This window comes from Cervus elaphus, chromosome 13 (genome assembly GCF_910594005.1).
Source record: "Cervus elaphus chromosome 13, mCerEla1.1, whole genome shotgun sequence".
Classification (NCBI taxonomy): Eukaryota; Metazoa; Chordata; class Mammalia; order Artiodactyla; family Cervidae; genus Cervus; species Cervus elaphus.
Window position 1 is genome coordinate 62,324,966 of NC_057827.1, and position 26,993 is coordinate 62,351,958.

Consider the following 26,993-nt stretch of genomic DNA (forward strand, 5'->3'; position numbering starts at 1 on the left):
ATGCTTGAGTCATCCCAAGCCTACCCCTCCCCGCTGCCGCCTCCCAACTCTGGTCCATGGAAAGATTTTCTTCCACAAAACCAGTCCCTGATGAAAAAAAGGTTGGGGACCGCTGTCTTAGATGATTTCCTAGACAAGTCTAGATATGTGACAAGCAAGCAAATACAGTCTCTAAGAATAATATTATCTACAGCCACTACTTTTTATCAGTCTGGCATAAAGCTGTTTACACGTGTCATCTTCTTTGGCCTGTATAATAACCGTGTGTGTGTGTGTGTGTGTGTGTGTGTGTGTGTAAGGGGGACAGAATGGGTGGGGGCTGGGAGCTGACTTGAACCTGGTCCCAGTGAGTAACCCAGATTGAAACTCCCAAATGGTCTCATTTCTCACCTGATACTCCGAGTGACTAGAACCAAGATCAGGAGAATTAAGAACAGCTGAAGGGCCTTGAGGGGCATCTATAAAGAAGCTGGGGGTGGAGATTATAAAAGAACACGTGACAGATTTTCCAAAATTTGAGTCTTTTGTCCTAAATGAATATTATCCTGGGACCTGAGGGAAAGTACAGACAATGCTGCTCCTACTGAAACATGCTTGATGAAAAAGGACTCTGTAGACTGGGGACGGTGCACCACTTTTCAAAAAAGAAAAAAAGATGTATGTTTTTCCAACTGTAGACCCGTTAACTTGATTTTGATCCCAGGGCAGCTCTAGAATATATCACAAAACACCTTGATGAGGATGTCCAGGACTCAAAATGAGTTCATTATGAAAAAAAATATTGTAGGACTAACTTGACTTCCTTGACGGTGTTTCAACACAGGAATCATGCCATCTGCTTATTTGCATGCCTCTATTTGCTTGTTGCTGTTGTGTAATAAATTATCCCCAAAGTGGATCATATGGTAGGTCAATTTTTAACCATTTGAGGGCGCTTCATACTGTTTTCTTGTACTGCCCGCAGCATTTTACAATCCACCACAGTGTGCAAGCGTTCCAATTTCTCCAGGTTCTTCTCTTCCCATCACCACTTGTTATTTTCAGACTTTTTGATAGTAACTATACTAAAGGGTGTGAGGGGGTATCCTGTGGTTTTGTTGTTCAAAGTAAAAGTGAGAAGTGAGAGTTATTAACTCAAGTCATGTTCGGCTCTTCGCAGCCCCATGGACTATAGCCCGCCAGGCTCCTCTATCCATGGAATTCTTCAGGCAAGAATACTGAAGTGGGTTGCCATTTCCTTCTCCAATATTATCTTCCTTATCCAGATATTGACTCCGGTTTCCTGTATTGCAGGCAAATTCTTTACCATCTGAGCCACCAGGGAACCCCATTTTGATGTTCATTTCCTTAATTATTAGTGATATCGAGCATCTTTTTGTATGCTTATTGGCCATTTGTATGTCATCTCTGAAGATATGTCTCCTGAAGTCCTTTGTTCACTTTTAAATTGGGTTTATTTACTTGCTATTAAAATTTTTACATTTTTTAAATATTTAAAGAAGATTTTGTGACTTGGCAAAATTGTGAAAATTATGTGCAATTCAAATTTTAATATCCCTAAATTAAATTTCATTGGGATACAGCCCTGCTCATTTGTTTATATTTTGTCTATAACTGTCTTTGTGCGACAGCAGCAGGGTTGAGTTTGTTTTTTTTTTTCATTTATTTTTATTAGTTGGAGGCTAATTACTTTACAATATTGTAGTGATTTTTGCCATACATTGACATGAATCAGCCATGGATTTACATGTGTTCCGCATCTCGATCCCCCATCCCACCTCCCTCCCCATCCCATCCCTCTGGGTCTTCCCAGGGTTGAGTATTTGCCACAGACTGTTCTGGAAATCCTAAATATTTTAACTATCTCATCTTTTACAGAAAAAGTTTGTCGCTCCTGGGTTAGGATGTAAGAGGTTAAGAGCAAGCCTTCAAGGCCTAAAGATGGAGTGTTGTTGCCTTCTGTAGACAGTAGAGGGCAGCAGAGAGCTGATGGGCTGGAGATTCTATGCCGTTTCAGCCGGGAACCCCAGGATGGTTTCTGCCCAGGACACCCGGGCTCATCGGCTGGAAAGGGAAACCACCAGAATGCGTGTGAGGCTAATTTGGGAGAGAGTGGAATCTTCTGGAGTCTCTGCCTCTTTCCTGCTTTCCTGTCCTTTATGGAAATACTAGACTGCTCTTCCCCACAGGAACATCCGGCCCCACCACTTCCTGCGTGACCCTCTTCATCGCTCTCTCTGCTCTCTTGGAGATCAAATCCAAGCCCCATCAGTCTGGTTTCCAGGGCTCCATCTCTCTCTGCCTTTATTTCTGGGTCTCCGTTGCTTGGCTCCATCCGTGTGTTGTTCAGTCGCTAGAAAGTGAAGTCGCTCAGTCATGTCCGATTCTTTGTGACCCCAGGGGCTGTAGCCTCCCAGGCTCCTCCTTTCCAGGCAAGAGTACTGGAGTGGGTTGCCATTTCCCTCTCCAGAGGATCTTCCCGACCCAGGGATCGAACCCGGGTCTCCCGCATTGCAGGCAGACGCTTTACCATCTAAGCCACCAAGGAAGGTGGCTTGCCAGTAAGTCTTGTCCAACTCTTTTCAACCCCATGGACGGCAGCACTCCAGGATTCCCTGTCTCCCCGAGTTTGCTCAAATTCAGGACCACTGAGTTGGTAAGCTGACTCCAAACCTTATACTTCAATAATACAGATACTGTGCTCCCCGCTTCTTGTGGCATTTTCTGGCCTATGAACTTTTGCTCACACCCTCTGATGGCATGCGCTTGCCCTGAACCCTGACCTCTTCACCTCTTTCATCCTGATAACTCTATCTTCAGGCTCAGCTCAGGCTCTACCTCCTCCAGGAAGCCTTCTGTGACTACCTACCTCCACGTCAGACACAATAGATACCTATCTTCTGGCTTCTTTAATTCTCAGTGTCAGCTCCCCATCTAGTACCTCACACATGGCCACAGGTGAGAGAAGGACAGGCCTACTGATCTTTGGATCTCCAAGATCAAGAGACCTTTTGGCACATAGTAGGCGTTCAGCAAAAGTTTGGAATGAATGAATGAGTGAGTGAAAGAACGAATGGGCATAAAAATATTCACATGACTACATAGAAAAGAGACCTACTATATAGCACAGGGTCTATATTCAGTATCTTGTAATATTCTATAATGGAAAAGAATCTGAAAAAGAATATATATATACACATATTATATATATATATATAACTGGACCTACTATATAGCACAGGGACTATATTCAGTATCTTGTAATATTCTATAATGGAAAAGAATCTGAAAAAGAATATATATATATACACACATATTATATATATATAACTGAATCTGAAAAAGAATATATGTTTTCTGAAAGAGAATATATATATATATATATACACACACACACAAACTTTGCAAATTATCTATTCTGCAATAAAAAAAAACAAAAAGATAGGAGTGAGATCCCATCAAGTCCAAAGACTGCTTTAATATTGTCCCCTATTTTCTCAGACATTCTGGACCTGCGAAAACAGAGATGCTGTCCATCACAAATACCTGCATATTTGTGAGCTGAACTGGTTAAGAAGTGTCCCTTTTGCTGCTGGGAAATTTTACCCAGTGAAATTGACCACCCAAGGCCCCCGCTTCACCTCTTTGCCTTAACAGCCTCAGGTCAGGTGCACTTGGCACTTGAAGTGGACCTGTGGCCACGGGGAACCAGTGGACACTCGCCCCAGGCCCTCTGGAGCTGAGCAAGATGGTAGTGTTCTGTGACAGCGTGGATGCTCACTCCCCAGAGCTGTAGGAAGAGAAGGCTCAGAGGCAGAATAAGCTTCGCGGGTCCTCTTCTCATCCCCCTCCTTGGACTGCGGTCCACCAGTTCAAGGTGTGTGAGAGCCAGGAAGAGCCCTGGAGGGGACATCAGATGACCTGAGTCTGAGGTTGAGCTGTGATGGCAGTGGCTATGTGACTTTGGGGGAATTGCTTGGCCTCTCTGAGCCTTGACTGTGACCTCTTGGGGATACTGGAGGAAGATCACATGAAGGTTTATCTGCAGGATTTTTCTACAGTGTCAGTGGCTCTGCAGATTCATAGGTGGCTACTGGGCAGGCCACAGGATGAAGCCATCATACACTTAAAGCCTTATTCATGGCTGTCCAGAGGGATATAAAGGAAGATAAACTTCAAAATTCCAGCTGGGTTCTCAGATGCCCCTGTACCTCTAGAGTCTTCCAGTATGCTCCCCCCCATAGCTCCACTCAGAGGCTTCAAACTCATTTTGGAATTCACTGAAGGAATTACTCACTGTACAAACAGATTCCTCCCGTCAGATGAGATTTGTAAATATCATTTACAAAAGGAAGTCAATTTAAACTTTCCCTGCTGACTCAGGCCTTGTGCCCCTGCCCTCCCCAGCCCAGCAGGATGTCACTCTTTAAAAAGAGGTGTGTGGCTTTTAGGACTAATATTCTGAGACGTCTCCTTTCCTCTATTAGTTAGATAAGATCTGGGCTTAGTAGAAATCCTTTAAAAGTCCAAGCTCTTGATTTTGAGCCATTTTCTCTTAGGAATAAATGTGGCTCTTGGGGCTTACCTGGTGGCCTGGTGAGAATCCATCTTCCAAGGTAGGGGATGCAAAGTTGATCCCGGCCAGAGAACTGAGATCCCACATCCATGGGGCAACTAAGCCTGCATGCCACCACAAACACCAAGAGCAGCCAATAAAAGAAAGAACTGTGGCTGTCTCCATTCATTCAACAAATGGCTGCAATCTACGCATCGCTTTTGAGTCTGTGCTTGAACCTCACCTTCTCCACGAGGCTTCTCCAACCACTCGTTCGATGCTGCAACCTAGTCTCCCCCAACACTGCTGGTCCCCCTTTCCCTACTCACTTCTCCCCATCGCCTCTAACAGACAAAATAATGTACTTATTCAGTATGTTTATTGTTTATTTTGTCTCCCTGACTAGAAGTTAAGTCCCCCGACAATAGGGATCTTTGACTCCTTTATTCACCCATGGACCCAAATGCGAGGATGGTGCCTGACAAATAGCAAGTGATCAATGAGTAGTTCTAAATGAATGGATGACAAGCTAAGGACTTGTGGGAAAAGACCTGAGTTTATAGCCCAAGAGAAAACAGTGATACAGGCCAATGGAAGGAAGCAATGTTTGCTGAGTGTTCTCTGCAGACCCTGCCTGTAACCAAAGGGATCTTCGTATACACTTTTCACAGTAACCCTACAAATTAGGCGATTGTTCTATTTTTACACAATAAAATGGCTATCTAGAGAAGTTAAGCTATGTTCCTAAGGTCACACTGCTGATGAAAGGTGGATCCAGGTTGCAAACCCTGGGCTGTCTTACTCTAAAGCTCTAGGCACTGCAGCATGCCCAGAAGAGACAATGAACTGGGGCTTCAGGGAAGACTTCCTGGAGGAGATGGAATCGGCACCACCTTGAAAATAGGACATGGTATGAATTTGCAGGGGTGAGGGGCACATACTGTTATTTGTGATGGAGAAAAGCATGAACTTTCAGGCTAGAGAGGTGGTTATTGAGAGAAGGAGCAGTGATCAGAGCCCAGGTCACCTGGGAAGGAGACAGTAATGGCCAGGAAGATTGGAAAGACAGAGTGAGGTCACGTTCCAGGTGAGACTCAAGTTCAAAGCCATCTCTTTAATTTCCAGTTTGCAAAGCTTTCATACATGCTATTGAAAGATGTGTCTTGCTCCCTAAGTTCCTTAAGATAGTCACAAATCAGCATTTCTCTGCTTTATGTCCCCTCAGAGGAGGCAGATCTAAGATGTACTGAAAAAAATAGAATTACCTTCTGAGTCTTCTGGGCCAACGGTTATAAAAAGCCCATTCAGCAAAAAGCCCAGCTGTTGCCAAAACATTTTTTAAAAACCTCCAATTGTCGTGAGTGCCTATTATAGGCTGGACATTTTGCACCTATTATATATGATTTAAGGACTCAGAGGCAAGTGGCATGATGGTCAGTGTAAGGATGAGAACGTCAGGGCTCAAAGAGATTAAGTTCCTTTTTCAAAGCCACAGGGCTAGTGGAGATGCAGGTAAAAGTTCCAAATCTGTGCTCACTTGCCTGATGCTTCTTCTGTCCCTGAAAAATGCACACCATGTCCTTGGAAACGCTGCTTTAGCGGCTGCCAACAGGCTTTCTACTGCGAAGAATAATTCATTTTAGATCGCCGTGCCTCATCCTTTTAGGGAACCATGGAAATGGTCCCCAGGAGCTCAACTTGATCCATTTAGCTGGGAACCTCCTGCAGGGCTGAACAGATGAAGGAGCTGGGAATCCGGACTTCTATCAGCCCTCATTTGATGGTGACAGTCTGGGAAAGCTAATGCAGAGGGACGTATCACTTACAAGACCTGAAACGTTCACCCAGCTTGCCCTGCCAGAGTCAGGGAGCTCTCCCATTATTCATGCATCCAACTGGATGTTCATCCACTGGGGTAGGTTCTAGGAATATGAAGATGAATAAGACACAACACACAGTTCATACCTTCCAGGAGTTCCCAGCATAGAAGGGAAAATAGATGAATAAAAAGGTCATTGCAGTATCGCTCTGCCTAGGCAGGAAAGCAGTGGTGAAAGACACTCCCTGGGGAAAAATAAAAATTCTAGGAAATCAGAACCTTCAAACACACCCAAAATAGCCCTGCTTCTGATCAGTTATTCCAAATGGCCCAACAAGGAAGCAGGAGGGTTTATATTTCCTCTCCCATCTCCATTTTGAGAACATCATTGTGTTCCTGATCCGTTTATTTCTACCCACTGCATGAGCTCTTCATCACAAACCATACAGTCCCCTAAGGGCATGTACAAACAGGTTGGGGACCTTCTCATCCTAAAAGGCTCCTATATATAGGCTTTTCCACTGCTATGCTGAATATCGTTCTGGTTTGAGGGGCTTATCAAATGACACCTCCCTTTCCCAGTCTGAGTTCAGAAGATGGAGAACAAAATAACACCTCTATGTATTAGGTTGGAGGATGTAATAGTTAGCTTTTTGCCACATGACAAATAACCCTCCAATACTCAGTGGCTTATGACCAAAAAAAAAAAAACCCACAAATATTTATTTTTCTAAACTCATGGGTCTGCGTCTACTTGGGAAGCTCTGCTTCAGGCTGCAGAAAGGATTCATCTCTGCTCTGTGTTTCTCTGACTCTTAAGACCAGAGGACCCATGGGCGTGCCCTTCTCATGGCAAGTGGCAGAGGGCCAGGGACCAACAGACACATATGATGCCTCGTAAAGTCTCAGCGTGGAAGTGGCACTTTCACCAGTGTTCCACTGGCCAAAGCAAATCCCATGGCCGAGGTCGGTGTCTGAGGGGCACAACAAACCCTTCCAAGAACGGGAAGGAAGTCATACTGGCTATGTGTGAGGTGGCTTTGGAAACAAAGGAGACGTTGAACACTTTATCAGAAAGTCCCACCCGCTCTCATCGGCCCAGCTAGACCGCCACTAGCATCCCTGAGTGGGGCCTGCCCCTCTAAACCTAAACCAGGGAAGGGCAGCTCAAAACTTGTACTTCCTGTGGGAACCTGGGTCCCTGAGGAGATGGAGGGAGGGAGGAAAGGTTGAGCTGGACATGCTCACCTCCCCGCCTCCCAATCAGAATTCTTATGTGAGTGAAAGCATGATAGGAGGCCAAGAGTACTACCCTAATTGATGTCCCTCAATTAGGGGGGAAACAGAGAACGGAAAGAAGGTTCCCACCTGGTGCTTAGTGTACACGTGATATATCTTGACACTTGACCTTCCACAGCCCACCAGTATAGGCGCTCACCCTCCTTGCAAGGATGGTACCCCACAGGCAGCCATTTGTTTTGAGGGTTGTGTTCATTTATTCACTCCACACTGATCTATTGAAAATCTGTTATGTGTCTCCACCGTCGGATTACAGATCTCAGACACCCTGGCTTTTAGGATTCCTCATCTCTCTTCAAATCAAATATATTAAAGTACATCTATCATATGTAAAATTTTTCTTTTACTTAAGAAGTTTTGAAAGGCTTTTAAAGCCTTGGCTTTACTTTTTAAGTTATTGGGTATGAGTCATTCTTTAGGATAGTCTATGATTTCTCAGCAGCCATTGTGCACATGAGGGATTCTTGCAAAGAGAAAAAACCTACTCTACATATTTTTCCCATTATAATGACATTTTATGCAAAGCAAATGGAACAATTAATGAAATTGATTAAATATTATGGCTAACAGACAAATCTTAACTGTATTCTGCACTTCCCCCTCTAAATTTGGAGCCATCATTTTTTTCAGGTCTCACTTTTATTTTTCAGCTCTTGAAAATTTAGCTGTCCCTAGGCCCTGTGCTTACTTATTCCTCAAGGATGAGACCGCCCTGAGCACAGTGCTGGAGGCTTCAGGTAAAAGGACAGAGAAGGCGGGAGTCCTGCTGTTAGGAAATTCTCAGTTTGGAAGGTGAAGCAGAGATGGAGCGATATAAATCACAATGGCGTGTCAGAAATGGGATCTTCAGGTGCATCCAGGGTGTAGTGGGCACTAGAAGGGGAAGCAGGCAGCCAGGGCCAAAGCCTCGTGGGGATAAGGAAACTATGGCCTGGAAACTATGGGGATGAGGGCTGTGACCTGGAGTGTAAGTTGCTGCTCTTGTTCAGTTGCTAAGTCTTGTCCGACTCTCTGTGATCCCATGGACTGCAGCATGTCAGGCTTTCCTGTCCTTCACTATCTCCCGGAGTTTGCTCAAACTCATGTCCCTTGAATCAGTGATGCCACCCAACCATCTCATCCTCTGTCACCCCCTTCTCCTCCTACCCTCAACCTTTCCCAGCATCAGGGTCTTTTCTAATGAGTCGGCTCTTCACACTGTGGCCAAGGTATTGGAATTTCAGCTTCAGCATCAGTCTTTCCAATGACTCTTCAGGGTTGATTTCCTTTAGGATTGACTGGTTTGATCTCCTTGCTATCCAAGGGACTCTCAAGAGTCTTCTCCAGCATCACAATTCTAAAGCACCAATTTTTGGGTACTCAGCTTTCTTCACGGTACAATTCTCACATCCGTGTGTGACTACTGGAAAAACCACAGCTTTGACTATACAGAACTTTGTGGGCAAAGTGAGGTCTCTGCCTTAATACACTGTCTAGTCTTGTCATACCTTTCCTTCCACGGAAAAGGCGTCTTTTAATTTCCGGGCTGCAGAGTGTGAGCAGACCCTCCAAAAATGACAAGAGGGTAAGCAGGGTTGGGGAGAACAGAAAGGAGTTTGGGAGGGGAATTCTAGTTTCAGAAAAGGAGGTGAGGATAAGTGAAAAGCATTAAAGAGCACTTTTGAAAGACTTGAGAGGTAATTTATTACCACGGGAGCACAGAATGGAAGGAAGACGGTGGCAAGCATGTACCCGTGGGGCGCCATCTTTGTAACTGGACACCAGGCCAGACCTCATCAATCTGCTGACCTGGCATTGTGATATGAAGGCATTACTTCTGAGGTCTGGAATTTTCTTCTATTAAAGTGCTCCCGCACCATTTATGCTGGTTTTCTTTCCGGTAAGACTTTTTACTAGCGTTAATATTTTGCTGCTAGTTTTCTTTTAAATCTTATTTACTATAAAAATCCTTTATCGTAAGACACAAAAGGGCAGATGGAGGACTTGGTTTTCTTTATTTATTATTATCTTATTTGGGGCTGTTCTGGGTGTTTATTGCCATGCGTGGGCTTTCTCTAGTTGTGGTGAGTGAGGGCTACTCTCCAGCTGTGGTGGGTGGGCTTCTCACAGTGGGTGGGGCTTCTCATGGTGGGGCTTCTCTTGTTGGACCACTTGTTTTTTAACTCTTTCCTTCCCCTCTAGGTAAACCCACTGGGGGCGTGGATGCTTGCCCAGACTGCCCAATCATTTAGATCTTTTCTCTCTTTCCTCTATAACTGTTACTTTCTTAACACTTTCATTCCATTTTCTTTTTCCTTTTCAGTTGGAAGTATGACCTAGAAATCTGCATTAGTTTTTTACGGCTGTTGTAGCAAATTCCCACTTTAAGCCAAAACTGAATGACTTTAAGCAACAGCACTTTATTGTCTCGTTCACTCAGGAAGCCAGAAACCCCAAATCAAAGTATCAGCAGGGCCATGCTCCCTCTGAGGGCTCTGGGGAGGAATTCTTCTTTGCCTTTTCCCAGCTTCTGGTGGCTCGTGGCAATGCTTGGTGTTCCTTGGCTTGTAGCTACATCACTGTAATTTCCTTCCCTGTGGTTACATGACCTTCTTCCTCTGTGTGTGTCTCTTTGAACCCCCTTCTCTCCTCTTCACCAGTCACTGAATTTAGGCTCTGCTCTAATTTGGTATAACTTCATCTTAATTAAATACTTCTTCAAAAATCCCATTTCCAAATAAGGCCACTCCCGTGGTTCTGACATGAATTTTGAGCTCATACCCAACCCACTCCAGCCTCTTTAATCTGCTTTTCAGCTTGGTCAGTTCTGTCGTTAGCACTTCAGATGTAGATTTCATCTTTGCACTGCATCCTTGTTTTCTTTTGCTTTTGCTGGCTTTCATTGTCTCAGTCCATCTCTTTATCTCAGCCTTCTCTCCTAGGGTCTCAGCCTCACCTGAGGCTCCTTGGCCCTGTTCAAGAGAGGCTGCATCTTCTTCTGAGACCCCCCAAAAATGATTCCTAACAGTCTCCTTCTGCTTAATGGATAAAGTAATTTTCAGAGCAATTCCCCGCTCCTGAGATTTCCTTGCAGTGTGACATTTCTCTGTGGCTGCAGATTTTTCATCTGTCTTTCATGTGGGGGTGGCTTTCCCCCTCTATTGACCCATTCTTTATAGAGACAGATTCCATCTACCCAGACCCTACATGTGTCCACAGTGGGTGGTGTGGATTACCTTTGATAAGATGCCTGGAGAACTAGAACTACAGGAAGCGGGGAGTTACCTAACTCTTCGCCCCATCTCTGATATGCAGCTGGCATCTGAGGGTCTAGCTCTGCTGAGCTGGGTGAAAACTTCTCCTGTCCTCTCCTCTCAGCTCTACAATGAGGGACACCTGTGCTTTGAATAGTGGCTCCCATTCAAAGCAGCCTGATCAGAATCAATCACCAATCTTTTCACAGTTAGAGACGCCTGGGTCCCATTCCTAAAGAGTCTGAGTGAGTACATTCCAGGAGGGGCTGGGCAATCTGCATTTGTAACAATTCCCCAAAGGATGCTAAGATGTAGCCAAGACTGGGAACCATGTTAGCACAATGACTTGTTCACGTTTGTTTTCCCTGAGGGGCTGTGAGCTGCAGAATAACGATGCACATTCTTCCCCAGCAGGTTCATCAGTGCCAGGCAGTGTCTACGCACTTCATGTATATTTACTCCTCACAACAACCCTACAAGGTGAGTACTATCATTATCCCCACTTTGTAGATGAGGAAACTGAGGCACAGAGAAGTCCCATAGCTAATAAGTTGAGCCAGAACCTGGTTGTTTCATCTTAAATAATACTCAGCTTCTCCCTCCATGACTGCAGAGCCAGTGTTTGACTTGCTCGTCTTGGAAGCCTCTGTCCCCACATGGCATACAGCGGGGGCTCCATAAGTGATTGTTATATGAATGATACTCTCCTCCCCAGGTCTGATTTGCCCAATGATAGTCTTATGGGACTGAGGCTGGTGGCCAGAGCATCCTTACTTCAACATGCTGCTGCTGGGAGCTCGGGTAGGAGGAATTCAAAGGGAAGTCTTGACTGAGGGCAGGCAGAGGGTGAGCCGGTGGTCCTATTCCAGGAGGATGCTGTGAGGGTCACACACTTATAGAACCTGGAGAAACAGGGGCAATGGATCATGGGTTGACAGAGGCAGCATGTGAGCTGGTTGGCCAAAGAGTGGAAGCCAGGACAGCCTAGGGCTGGACTCCATGTACCTCCCTAGGTGGTGTGTGTGGCCAGTTGTTTAACCTAGATGGCTAGGGCTGAACAGAACAAGCCATGTGACTCTGGGCAAGTGTTTTAGACTTTCCAAGCTGCAGTTTCCTTACCTGAAAACGAGATTTATGATATCCGTTAGTTCCTATATCATCTTGTTGCCAAGCACTTAGATTGCTTCTTTATGTGCAAGGCTGACAAATTTTTGTGTTCCTAGGAGTCAGCCTGGGTGTTCCTCATGGGGGAGAGCTGCCTTAGTGCAGCAGGGCCACAGATACACAAACTGTGGTATAGAAAGATGTGGGTTTCCAAGGCTGCATGGGAGTAGGCCAGGTGGGGAAGGGATTCTGTGTTGCTCAGGAAGTTAGTGGGAGGAAGAGGAAGTGAGGAGAAGGCCATGGCCAGTGAAGGGGCCCATCATCAGTGACCCTAGACACCAAAACAGCAGCAATTTGCAGTCACTTTTGGAGACACCGAGACAGTGGATAGGGAGGAAGCAGGGAGTAAAGGAGACAAAGAGGATGAGGGAGGTGACCCTTCAGGCAGGAATCAACTAGAATCCTCTGAAGTCCTGGGGAGCAGGGAGGGGCTGGACCTTCCCATCAAAGTGGAATGGGGCTTTGGGTGGTTTTAACAGGGTTTTGAGGGGCAGGAGGGCTGCACTAATGACAGGGTCAGTTTCAGTTTCAGTTCAGTTCAGTTGCTCAGTCATGTCTGACTCTTTGTAACCTTATGGACTGCAGCACGCCAGGCTTCCCTGTCCATCACCAACTCCCGGAGCTTGCTCAAACTCATGTCCATTGAGTTGGTAATGCCATCCAACCATCTCATCCTCTGTTGTCCCCTTCTCCTCCTGCCTTCAATCTTTCCCAGCATCAGGGTCTTTTCCAACGAGCCAGTTCTTCACATAGATAGCCAAAGTATTGGAGTTTCAGCGTCAGCATCAGTCCTTCCAATGAATATTCAGGGTTGATCTCCTCTAGGATTAACTGGTTTGATCTCCTTGCAGTTCAAGGGACTCTCAAGAGTCTTCTCCAACACCACAGTTCAAAAGCATCAACTCTTGGGTACTCAGCTTTCTTTATGGTCCAACTCTCACATCCACACATGACTACTGGAAAAACCATAGTCCATAGTTTTGAATAGATGTACCTTTGTCAACAAAGGAATGTCTCTGCTTTTTAATATGCTATCTAGGTTGGCCATAGCTTTTCTTCCAAGGGGCAAGTGTCTTTTAATTTCATGGCTGCAATCACCATCTGCAGTGATTATGGAGCCCAAGAAAATAGTCTGTCACTATTTTCCATTGTTTGCCCATGTATTTACCATGTAGTGATGGGACTGGATGCCTTGATTTTAGGTTTTTGAATGTTGAGTTTTAAGCCAGATTTTTCACTCTCCTCTTTCACTTTCATCAAGAAGCTCTTTAGTTGCTCTTCATTTTCTGCCATAAGGCTGGTGTCATCTGCCTATCTGAGGTTATTGATATTTCTCCCGGCAATCTTGATTCCAGCTTGTGCTTCATCCAGCCTGGTATTTCGCATGATGTACTCTGCATATACATTAAGTAAGCAAGGTGACAATAAACAGCCTTGATGTACTCCTTTTCCTATTTAGATCCAGTCCATTGTTCCATGTCAGGTTCTAATTGTTGCTTCCTGACCTGCACACAGACTTTTCAGGAGGCAGGTAAGGTGGTCTGGTGTTTCCATCTCTTTAAGAATTTTCAACAGCTTGTTGTAATCCACAGTCAAAGGCTTTAGCATTCTTCAAGAAAATTAGAGATACCAAGGAAATATTTCATGCAAAGATATGCACAATAAAGGACAGAAACGGTATGGACCTAATAGAGGCAGAAGATATTAAGAAGAGGTGGCAAGAATACACAGAAGAACTATGCAGAAAATATCTTCATGACCCAGATAATCACGATGATGTGATCACTCACCTAGAGCCAGACATCCTGGAATGTGGAGTCAAGTGGGCCTTAGGAAGCATCACTACGAACAAAGCTAGTGGAGGTGATGGAATTCCAGCCGAGTTATTTCAAATCCTAAAAGATGATGCTGTGAAAGTGCTGCACTCAATATGCCAGCAAATTTGGAAAACCCAGCAGTGGCCACAGGACTGGAAAAGGTCAGTTTTCATTCCAATCCCAAACAAAGGCAACGGCAAAGAAAGTTCAAACTACTACACAATTGCACTCATCTCATAAGCTAGCAAAGTAATGTTGAAAATTCTCCAAGCGAAGCTTCAACAGTTCGTGAACTGAGAACTTCCAGATGTTCAAGTTGGATTTAGAAAAGGCAGAGGAACCAGAGACCAAATTGCCAACATTGGTTGGATCATAGGAAAAGCAAGAGATTTCTAGAAAACATGACAGGGTCACACTGTAGCTATACACAGTACTCCTGTGCAAAGGCAACTTCCGTCATCACTACAAGAGGTTAAGTTTTTTATAGTTGAGTGAAGGCAGTGGTTCTCAAACTTGGCTGCAATTGCAAATCACCTGAAATTTCTGAGAGTGGGGCTCAGACCCTTTACATCCCCCCACCCCAGGTGATTTCAGTGTGGTAGTATGCTGGGCTGACTGCATTGTAAGATTTATAGTAGTATTAGTTATTTTACTTTTTGTTGTAGTTGTTATTATTCGTAAAGAAGGAGGACTCTGGAGTTACCATGCCCCTCTGCTATAGGCTCTTTGAGAAGATACTGATTTGATTTTCAGTGCCAGCAGCTAAAGCTCCAAGAGAAATCCATTTTTGGGAGATAACTTTTGTTTTCTGACAAGTGAAAAACCTATGGAGTCAAGAAGAGTTCATTTAATTATCTAAGGGGTAATTAGCATGTAACTCTAGGTCTCACTCTGCCTTTTCTCTTATTGTGAGAATTTCCGCAAAGCGTGAACTTTGGTAAGAAGAAGAAAAACTTAGAAACAAAGCTAAACCTCCAGGAGTTAGGGGACTTATTCCAAAGGATGCACCCTTTCTCCTGTGCCATCTGGATTTTCTACTCCGCTAGGTTCTTCTTCAAGAGGAGGACAGCCTCATCCTTCTGATCCTGAAGAACATTCAGCACACAGTAAGGAAGATCTCTCCACCCTTGAAAAGGTTCAGTTCCTCCCAGAGGTGGGACCCTGGGTGGATGCCCTTCATTATATGCCAGAGAGGTTTCTGTGGGTCCTCCAACTTGGGTGAAATTATTTTTTAAACTGTAGTTACAGTTACAATGACCATTTGTTTCTTTAAACGACCTTCAATGCAGACAAAGAGCCCTGTGCTGCAAAGTTATTTAAAGATACAAAGACGGGGTTTAGGCATTGCTATGTTCTGCAACTTGGGAAAATATCTTGGTACCAAAGGTGACCTTTCTTTCCCTCCTCCTGAAGTGATGGGTTCATTTGCCTGCCTACCTCCCCGTGTGAGAGAATAGATCAATCTAAATAACGTCACCAGTGGAGTGTCAGCAATATTTTACTTTCCAGGTGGAAAATAAAAAAGTCAACAATATTTCACTTCCCAGGTGGTTCCAAAAAAGTCAACGTCATTACTGGTGCTATATTTATCATTGTCCAATATTTCTGTTTCCTCTGTGGGGCGAGGCATCACTTCACAGTGATGCATGGGCTTCACAGAGTCCTGGGGAGAGAAGCATGTTTGTGCAACTCACCCCATCCTTCTTGCTTTCCCTACACTTGAACTTTCTTCCTCAAAGCCCAAGCCATCTGTATTCTTGAAGACACAATGCAGTCACCCCTCCAAGCACAAATGAATGTCCCCTTCTCTGGGCTTCCCCCATGTGTTTTAAATTTTTTTTTAATTTATTAATTTATTTTCATTGGAGGACCATTGCTTTACAATACTGTGATGGCTTTTGCCACACATGAGTATGAATTGGCCATAGGCGTACATGTGTTCCCCCCACCGCATCTTGAACCCCCCTCCCACCTCCCTCCTCTACCCATCCCTCCAGTTGTCACAGAGCACGCTTGTCAGAATCTTTTCGAGGGCGGGGAGCTCTCCCTTACTGTGGTGCTGAATGTTCTTCAGGGTCAGAAGGATGAGGCCGTCCTCCTCTTGAAGAAGAACCTAATGGAGTAGAAAAACCAGTTTCCATTTTATGGCACAAGGGAAAGGGTGCATCCTTGGGAATAAGGTTTGAACTCTGGCCAGTGACTTAACGGGGAAGGTTGGGTAAGTGATCAAACCTGTCTGAGCAGGGTTTCTCCTCTGTGAGCCAAGTGTCATCATTCCAATGTCAAAGGTCGTGGGCAGGAGGCAGTGAGATACTCTGCATCAGGTGTCTGATACAGTGGCAGGATTTACTGATGTCTCCATTTTCCTCCTGGTGGGCAGGCTGATGGTGCTCCTGGAAACGTCTGTGGATGAAGGAAAGGAAGAGAAAGGTGGCAGGGAGAACAAGGGAAGGGACCGAGTGGCAAGGAAGGAAGAGAAGGAGGGCAGTGATGGAAGCAGAGAGGTGCGTGATGGAAGACAGGGCCTTCTGACATCCAGGCAGTTTCCCTGGTTGGAAATGGGCCTTATCCAGGCTAAAACATAGGCCGCAGTGGGCCTGCAGAGCTTAGCTGGGCTCACCTGGGCTGGCAGCTCGGGGGAAGCTGTCAGTGTGAAGCGGACATGGCTGGGACAGTCTGAGCAGCACAGGGCTACCACTCAGTCAGCAGGAGTCTCGCTCTGAGCTGCACGGGCCTGAGCTCAGTGAGACGGGCGGTTCTGGAGAGAGGCCAGAGGGTGGCCTCCTCCTGGTGGCATTGAGGGAAGAGCCCCCGGGAAGCCACAGGTGAGCTGGCATCACCCCAGAGTGAAGCCTGCTCCATCTTAAAGGGACGGGCCTGGTGCACCATGACTGGTTCCCCAGAGATTGGGGCTGCGTTCTTTAGGGTCCCAAAGTCCATTAGCCTCTCATCCGTGCCTTGAGTATTTATTGAGTGCCTGCTGTTTGCTGCGCAGAACGCTGAGGATGTAGCCGTGAGCTACACACGACCCCAGAACTGAATGAGCACCTAGGTTGGTAAGGGGTTGCAATACCATTAGTTTCCAGTTCAGAGGGGCTAAGTGCTGTGCCGGAGGTGGGCAGGGGCATGGACGGCAGGGTGTGTGTCATGGGACACAGTGGGTTCCAGCCTTGCCTTGGAGGCAAAGGACAGCTTCAAGGTAAAAGTTACATCTGAGCTGAGTCTTTTGCTTGGCCGGAAAGGCTGGAAGTGTGTTCCATTTAGAATATGTGGCGCAGCTCCATGTAGGGGCAGGAAAGAACATGGTGCCTAGAGCTGGGATACGCTCTTACAATGATGACCTGGGAGGCTGCTGGTGAAGGATGCCCAGGTGCTGGGCGAAGGCCTTAATGTTTTATGGTGAAGACACAGATGGGTCAGTGATAGGTGGGCTCTGAGCAGGAGAGTACCTTGGTCTGGTTTAGGTTCCTGAAGCGTCGTGGTGGGAGGCTAAGAGTGGTCAGGACTTGGGGGAGGTGTGGGAGCCTGCACAAGGATTCTAAGAGCAGAGGTGCAAAGGGGGATGTGGCGAGGGGAGATTAAAGAGGCAGAGCTGGCGTTGGTGATACCCAGATATGAGTGTAAGGAAGAAAGAGATGAACACGCGGCTGCAGGGGAGGTCAGACGGGAAGGGAGCAACTCTGGAGACGGACACCAACCTGGAGGATATTAGGAACCCTGGACCAAGACACAATGCTGGTCTGAACTAGAAGGGAGGTGAGGTGGATGAAAGGAAGGACCACGCTACCAAGATACTTGGAAGAAGTCTTACACTCACTGAGCTAGAACCACATCTCACAATAGATGTTGAGGCAAATGACACATACTTGACTTTCGGGGATGCTTTGTATCCAGGCCAGGGGCACAGGACCCAGGCTTCTGCTGGTTTGAGTCAGAAGCTTGTGAATAAGCAGGGGCATCCTGGTGGGGGAGGCAGCAGCTGAAGCCCTCTGGGTTCCGGGTCAGCCCAGGTCGAGTCCAGGGTCCAGCACTGGTGGTGACGTCTGTGTCAGGCAGCATTGGCAGCTCTGGTCTAGGTAGCTCGATGTAGTCTGGGGGGTCAGTCTTGGCTGTGTAGCCCATAAACCCTGTTCTCTGGCCTTCCTCAAGAATGCAACTTCCCAATGTCTTTCTTAAACTTTTAAAAAATCATGGTAAACTACAAATACCATAAAATCTACCATTTACCTGTTTTTAAAGGTCCAGTTCAGTGGCCTTAACACATTCACGTTGTGTTACCAACGCCACCAACATCCACCTTCAGAACTTTATCACCATTTCAAACAGAAGCTCTATACCCAATAAACATTAACTTGCCATCCCCTCCTCCCCTCCAGTCCCTGGAAATCACAGTTCTACTTTCTGTCCCTATGAATAATATTTACCTTTCTGTGACTGACTCATTTCACTTAGCGTAATTCCTCAAGTTCCATCCATGTTGTAGCATATGTTAGAATTTCCTTCCTTTTTAAGGCTGGAAAATATTTCTCTCTCTCTCATATATATATAGACAAACCACATTTTGTTTAAACATTCATTCATCCTTAAATGTTAAAATAAACTGTTAATTTTAGAATAATTTTACATTTACAGGGAAGCTGCAAAGATAGTACAGAGTCCATATACTCTTTACCCAGATTCCCTTACTGTTAACATTTTATATTAACACAGTACCTTTGTCAGAACTAAGAACCAACACCAATACATCACTATTCACTATACTTTAGACCTTATTTAGATCTTATTTAGATACTGGGACTTCCCAGGTGGCTTAGTGGTAAAGAATTCACCTGGCAATTCAGGAGATGCGGATTTTGATTCCTGGGTTGGGAAGACCCCCGGAGGAGGAAATAGCAACCCACTTCAGTATTCTTGCCTGGAAAATCCCATGGACAGAGGAACCTGGAGGGCTGCAGTCCATGGGGGTCGTAAGAGTCGGACACAACTGAGCATTGAGCATGCCCAGTTTATACACTAATATTCAGCAGAGTTTAGCTAGCTGTGTGGAATGAGAAAGAGGCCGGGCCTGGGCTTTGGGCTCCAGTGCCTGGGTGAATGATGGGTCTTGTGCTGAGATGGAGAGGAGGTTTGAGTGAGGAAAGGGAGGGAAGGTCCCCAGTGCCTGCAGAGATGCAATTCTTGCTGGGTCTTTACACACAGGTCTGAGCCTGGCTGGGGGCAGGCACAGGGTAGGTCCTGGGAATTATTCTAGGAACCCAAAGCCTCAATTCACCGGAATCCTCCTCTTGCAGGAACTGTTCAAGGTAGAGAAGAAACTCACAGCCAGTCAGGTCTTGCCCATGGGGCTATTATTCCAGGACCCATGCAATGTTTGGAAAGCAGACTCCCAACTCCTCACTTTCAAGACTCAGACTCAGGATCACCTCCCTCCCATTAATTCCCATGGAAACACATCAGTGGCCTCTTCTCATCAGCATCCCACCTGAACAATGGCCAAAAACCTGCCCCGGGAGATGAGTAGAAAATTCTTTGGTCACTTTCCTGCTCGTCTCTCTCTGTTGAAGGAAAACCTTCTCTTTGAGGGCTGTGAGCACTGACTCAGGACTGAAGATGCCCTGGTCCAATCCTGGCATTTAACTCTCAGGGTGACCGGGTGAGGCCCCTCCCCTCTCTGAACCTCAGTATCCGCTTTGGTAAAATAAGAAGGCTGATGCAGAGCGATCAACCTCAAGCTCTATCCCCCACCCCCCACAAGATGCTCTTTGTTTTCTGCCCTCAGAGGCCACATTTTGGAAAGAGGTTGTCTGTCAGATGGAGCTGATCTAATAACATCAGGTCTTCCATGTTTTATTAAAAGACATTCATAACTTTCAGCCAGAGTTTCTGGCCACAGTGTAAGCAAATTGGGTTGATGTCATTTCATGCAAGAGCTAATGGAGCTTCATTTGGCTGGGTATGCAGTGTTCCTTTGGGAATTTTAAAGCATTGAAAATCACTCTCAGCTCTCCATGACCTCCCCTGGGAACCTGAGTTCAGTACCACTAGCAATGTGGCAAGACCAGGGTATCTGGCTCTTAGGACCAGCTCTGTAATTCTGTGAACTGGAAAGGCAGTAGAATTTGGAGTCAGTGACTGGAGGGTTCAAAAATTTCAAGCCTATTTCTGAAACTGGTGTGATTTTAGATTTGGGGCTTCCCTAATAGCTCAGTTGGTATAGAATCCACCTGCAATGCAAGAGACTCCGGTTCAATTCCTGGGTCGGGAAGATCCGCTGGAGAAGGGACAGGCTACCCACTCCAGTATTTTGGGCTTCCCCTGTGGCTCAGCTGGTAAAGAATCCGCCTGCAATGTGGGAGACCTGGGTTTGATCCCTGAGTTGGGAAGATCCCCTGGAGAAGGGAAAGGTTACCCACTCCAGTATTCTGGCCTGGAGAATTCCATGCACTGTACAGTCCATGGGATCGCAAAGAGTCAGACACGACTGAAAGACTTTCACGTTCAGTGTGACAAAAGTCCACACATTCTTTGATGCTCCTGCCTTCCAAAGGTGGAACTCAGGGTTTCCCTAATGGCTACGTGATAAAGAATCTGCCGGCCAATGCAGGAGACTGGGGTTCGATCCCTGGTCTGGGAAGATTCCGCATGCTTTGGAACAGGTAAGCCCATGAGCCACGACCACTAAGCCAGCACTCTAGAGCCTGTGCTCCACAACAAGAGAAACCACCGCAGTGAGAAGCCCGTGGACCACAATGATGAGTAGCCTGCACAGAGCAATGAAGACACAGCGAAACCAAAAATTAATTAATTAAAGAAAGAACCACAGATAACCATGTAGACTATTCACCTTCCAAGCAATAAGGCCAGTGTATCACACACACAGCAGTGTGTAAACTCTCAGAGGTATGGAGGGGCATGAGAGGATGTTTTAATAGGTGAAGAAGAAACATCGGCTTTGGAGCTTTGTTATGTGGGAGCTCTCATCAATACCTCCCCAGACACAGCTTCTCAAGGTGATTAAGATGATTTTTTGTTTTCCTTTGAGGCTTGACAACTTAAGATGTTAATACATTACCGGGAGTGGAAATGTTTAGAATACTGAATGTCATTATGAAAAAATAATTCCTTCTTCCCCAAAAGGTGACTGTAAATTTCAGAGAGATATGTCAGAAGGGGAATGAGGGTGTGGGCATAGATTTGTCTGCATGAAAAAATAAATATGCCATCTTAAGTGCTTTTTAAAGATGTAGCACTGCCAATAAGGGTGATTGCTTATTGAAAATGTACAATGTGTGGCCAGATACAAGTGCCATTTAGGCCTCAGGGGAAGGGCCAAGAGGAGAAGACAGAGGCAGACCCAGGAAAAGAGGGCTTGGATGGGGGAGGACCTGAGGACTGGGGGCAGAAGATGCCAGCACCGTTTAGAACAGAAAGCTCCACGCCATGGGGGAGGGGCTCTGTTTTTGCTATTTCTGAGTCACTCAGTTGTGTCCAACTCTTTGCAACCCCATGGACTGCAGCACACCAGGCTCCTCTGCCCTTCACATCTCCCAGGGTTTGCTCAAATTCGTGTCCATCTAGTTGGTAATGCTGTCTAACTGTCTCATCCTCTGCTATCTGCTTCTCCTCCTGCCCTCAGTCTTTCCCAGCATCAGGGTCTTTTCCAGTGAGTCAGCTCTTCACATCAAGTGGCCAAAGTACTGGAGCTTCAGCTTCAGCATCAGTCCTTCCAATGAATATTCAGGGTTGATTTTCTTTAGGACTGACTGGTTTGATCTCCTTGCAGTCCAAGGGACTCTCAAGAGTCTTCTCCAGCTAATGAAGCCAGTGAAGAGAAAGGACAGAAGACAAGGCAGCCATGTTGGATTCCCTGTTGAGAAAAAGTGAAAAGGATTTCCCTGGACTCAGGCTGGACAGAGGAATCAGAGATGCCACGAGAAAGGCCAGGTGAGAGGGTGAACCAGAAGGCTGGAACTAGAGGAGGGCAGTTCAGTTCAGTCGCTCAGTTGTGTCCGATTCTTTGAGACCCCGTGAACCGCAGCACGCCAGGCCTCCCTGTCCATCACCAACTCCCGGAGTCCACCCAAACCCATGTCCTTTGAGTCGGTGATGCCATCCAACCATCTCATCCTCTGTCGTCCCCTTCTCCTCCTGCCCTCAATCTTTCCCAGCATCAGGGTCTTTTCCAATGAGTCAGCTCTTCGCATCAGGTGGCCAAAGTGTTGGAGTTTCAGCTTCAACATCAGTCCTTCCGATAAACACCCAGGACTGATTTCCTTTAGGATGGACTGGTTGGATCTCTTGGAGTCCAAGGGACTATCAAGAGTCTTCTCCAACACCATGGTTCAAAAGCATCAATTCTTCGGCGCTCAGCTTTCTTTATAGTCCAACTCTCACATCCATACATGACTACTGGGACAGAAAGGTAGCAGTTCTTGGGACAGACAGTTTAGGGGTTTTCCTGCATCCTCCCTTTCATTTTAACATTGTCAAATTGACACTTGTCATGGGCACTTGCCATCTATCTCTATCAGGATTGAACCTGTGCTGCTGCGGCTGCTGACCTTCAACACCACCTGAAAGGAGTTCAGGGTGGAGAACGGAAATGAAGTACCCTATGCTTGGGGGAAAACTGGCAAGACAATCTTCAGATAGACATTTTCAGAAGCTGCTTTTATGAGCCCAATTCTTATATCTCCTCATATCTAGAAAAGCACTAAAATCCTGCATGGTGATGACTGTTTCTTGTGAAGAGCAGAAAGCTTCATGAGACTAGCAGAAACCTTCTGGGAAAATATGTGCTTGATTGCGTGAATTCCCCCTTCACCGAAATCACATATACACTGATCTCCCCCAACCTACCTCTTTGGAACAGTTCTTCAGAGCTATCTGAGATGCTATTCCCTAGGCTGTAGTCCTCATTTTGCCCACCTTCCCAAACTTAACTCTTAACTTTCTCGGTGTGCATTTTTTTCAAGTCGACAAATATTATTGAGCATCTACTGTGTCCCAGGCCCCTGGCTAAGTAAGGAGGGTGGGGTCATCAAAGCAATACACTTCTCACCCCAAATGTCCATGTCTTAATCCTCACAGTGTGTGACTATGCTAGGTTACAGGGCAAAGGGGAATTAAAATTGAAAATGGAAATAAGGTTGCTAATCAGTTTAATTTTAAATGGAATACCCTGGATTATTTGGGTGGTCCCAATGTAATTTAAAATGTCTTAAAAGTGGAAGAGGGACAGAGTTAGAGTCAGAGTAATCGAGAAACTAAGAACACTTGATGCAAAGAGCCAACTCATCGGAAAAGACCTGGATGTTGGGCAAGATTGAGGGCAGGAGGAGAAGGGGATGACAGAGGATGAGATGGTTGGATGGCATGACTGACTCAATAGACATGAGTTTGAGCAAACTCTGGGAGATGGTGATGGACAGGGAGGCCTGCTGCAGTCCATGGGGTCACAAAGAGTCAGACACGACTGAGCAACTGAACAACAAGAAAGGGAGAAGGAGATGTGAAAGCAGAGGCAGGATGTTGGCCGGCGGGAACTCAGCCCTAAGCTGCTGGCTCAGAAGGTAGAGAAAGGAGTGGGGAGCCGGGAAGGTGGGCAGATGCTAGACGTGATGCTAGCTAGACATCAGGGAAAGGAAAGAGTAGACCCTCCAGGAGGAATGCAGCCCTGCAGACACCATGATCTTAAGTCCTGGAGACACGTGTTGGACTTCTAACCTCAGAACTGTAAGATAAAAGATTTGTGCTATTTTAAACCAATCCGTTTGTGATAGTCGTTATAGCAGCAGTGAGAAACTGATACAGATGCTCCGCGCCTGTTTGTTCATTTCTGGCTCTTATCATGCAGCACAGGCTCATTAAATATTTGAGGAATGAATAACGAGTGAATGAAGGAGACAGAAAGGCACATGAGTCCGGGTTCCTCGAGAAGTATTGAGGGCTGAATGAATAAATACGACTAGAAGATGGTGGTCCGGTGGGGAGATTAGATCCATGGGTCCAAAGAGTCAGTGTTAGCACAAAGCCCACCTCTGCCTTGGGGAGGGGGATAGCATAGGTGGTTCCTAGCGGGGGGACCCTGGGTGGGAGGTTGCAGGTGGGAGGTGTGTTGGGGGAGGGAGGGAAGCAGGAAGGCCCAGAGAGAGGAGGAGCGGTCCTGAGTCAGGGCAAGGGGCTGGGCCTTTGCACCACCCACCCCAGACTCTCTGACCTCGACCCCACTGCCCACCTTGACCATGGTCAGGCTGCCACTGGGGAGTGGACCCAGCCGCGGACTGTCAGCATCCAATACCCCCGGCCGCTGGGGGCTGAGTCCCTGGTCCAGGAGGAGGATGCAGGCACCCACTGCAGAAGGTGAGGAGGATGGGGACCAGGGGTGATCTCACAGTGGCAGAGATGCCCGCGCGCCAGGTTTGGAAAAGCAAAGTGAAGAAGGGACACAGGTGTGGGACTAGCCTGTGTCAAGGTGTGGAGCCTGAAGGAGCAGAAAGGGTGGATGCGGGCAAAGTCTGGAGCAGAGCGTGCAGGAGGGGGGCCAGGGGCCGTGGGGAGGTGAGTGGGGGCCAGATGGTGGAGGAGCTGGTGGACAGAGCAAGGAGGTGGCCTTCCTCTCCTGGGGTCAGCAGAGGGAGGCTGGGTAGGATTTGGGTTTATAAAGGTCTCCTCTGGCAGCCTTGTGGGGCCCAGACCGAGGCAGGGCCAGGCAGGCGTAGGGTGTAGCATAAGGTCTAGGTGAAGGTGATGGGTTGCTAGTGCCTGACTCACTGGCAGCCTAGAGCCAGGGGGAGCTGGTAGAGTCCCCTGTGCAGAGCCTGCCCCCCAGTGCCCTGGCTGTGTGTGGGGCACGTGAGCCAGCCCCTGCATTGTGAGTGCTGGATGGGACCCCTGGAGGTGGGGGAAAGAAAAGGCAAACCAGGACAGGGTGGGCCATTGCTGGAGAAGGCCCCCCTTCTTCCCATCTTGGGGGTGGGGGTGATGAGGAAGCCACTGTGACACTGGTGACCATGCCCCGGAGGTCAGGCTGAGATGGACATCAGGAGGATGTGGGCAGAGGTCTGTGATGGGGGTTAAGCATCTTTTATGGGGTGGGGTGGGGTCACAGGAAAGGCAAGGATATGGGGGATCCACAAGATGCAGGGGACGTTGGGGTACCAGAAGCGGAAGGAGGGTCAGGGACAGAACCTAAGGATGTCATTATCCTACCGCTTTGACCTCACTGTGCAGCAAGGTCTGAACTGAACGTAAAAAAAAAAAAAAAATGACTCCCAAAGAAAACCCACTAAGCAGGGGCCATGAGAGGGCAGAGCGGTGACCAAGATCTAAGGTTCATTGCACAACCACAGGGACAAGTCATCTAGGGCCCTGCAGCTGTGTTCGTACCCGGTCCTGGGGCCCACTGGCATCGGCGCTCCCTGCAGCCCCGTGATGCAATCGCTCTAAGCACAGGCGGATTCCTACAGAAACACATCCTAATACTGCTGATGGAAAATGGGGAAAACTGGACACAGTTCATACCACATGGAAAATTGTGAACGGGCTTAAGTTAGCTCAGCGGAGTTCATAGCCAAATCGTCTTGACCCACAAAGTGGTGATTCCTAGAATTTTCACTCCAAAGCTCCCATGGATAAACGTGAGACATGCTACCTCTTAGGTTACAACCAGAAGCCAACACAGACACTGGGTCAAAATAGCAGGATCAGGGTGTCCTGAGTTCCAAAAAGAGCCTCAGGTTTGATTTGAAGCAGATAGGAGCTCCCCCACTCCCCCCACCACCAAAAAAAAAATTCCCTGGTTTCTGGTCTTGTTGCCCTGTGACTTTCTGATGTATGTAGAGGAAGGAAATGGAACAGATGAATGGGATCAAATGCAGCATAGGCTTGAGAGTATTCAACTACATCAACTTTTTTTAAAAAAGAGAAATGAGGGACTTCCCTGGTGGTCCAGTGGCTAAGACTCCGTGCTCCCAATGCAGGGGGCCTGGGTTCGATGCCTGGTCAGGGAACTCGATCCCGCATGCTGCAACTAAAGATCCTGCAGGCCACAACTAAGACCCACCATAGTCAAGTAAATAAATAACTTTTTTAATGAGAAAGATCAGTTCAGTTCAGTTAGGTTGCCAGTTGTGTCCGACTCTTTGCGACCCCATGGACTGCAGCACACTAGGCTTCCCTGTCCATCACCAACTCCTAGAGTTTACTCAAACTCATGTCCATTGAGTCTGTGATGCCATCCAACCATCTCATCCTCTGTCGTCCCCTTCTCCTCCTGCCCTCAATCTTTCTCAGCATCAGGGTCTTTTCAAATGAGTCAGTTCTTCACATCAGAAGGCCAAAGTATTAGAGTTTTAGCTTCAACATCAGTCCTTTCAATGAACACCCAGGACTGATCTCCTTTAGGATGGACTGGTTGGATCTCCTTGCAGTCCAAGGGACTGTCTAGAGTCTTCTCCAACACCACAGTTCAAAAGCATCAATTCTTCGGCACTCAGCTTTCTTTATAGTCCAACACTCACATCCATACATAACTAACAGAAAAACCATAGCCTTGACTAGACGAAACTTTGTTGACAAAGTAATGTCTCTACTTTTAAATATGCTGTCTAGGTTGGTCATAACTTTTCTTCCAAGGAACAAGCGTCTTCTAATTTCATGGCTGCAGTCACCATCTGTAGTGATTTTGGAGCCCCCAAAAATAAAGTCAGCCACTGTTTCCACTGTTTCCCTATCTATTTGCCATGAAGTGATGGGACCAGATGCCATGATCTTAGTTTTCTGAATGTTGAGTTTTAAGCCAACTTTTTCACTCTCCTCTTTCCCCTTCATCAAGTGACTCTTTAGTTCCTCTTCACTTTCTGCCATAAGGGTGGTGTCATCTGCATATCTGAGTTTATTGATATTTCTCCTGGAAATCTTGATTCCAGCTTGTGCTTCATCCAGCGTTTCTTATGATGTACTCTACACACTCTACATATAAGTTGGGGCTTTCCTGGTGGCTCAGAGGATAAAGCATCTGCTTGCAATGCGGGAGACCTGGGTTCGATCCCTGGGTTGGGAAGATCCCCTGGAGAAGGAAATGGCAACCCACTCCAGTATTCTTG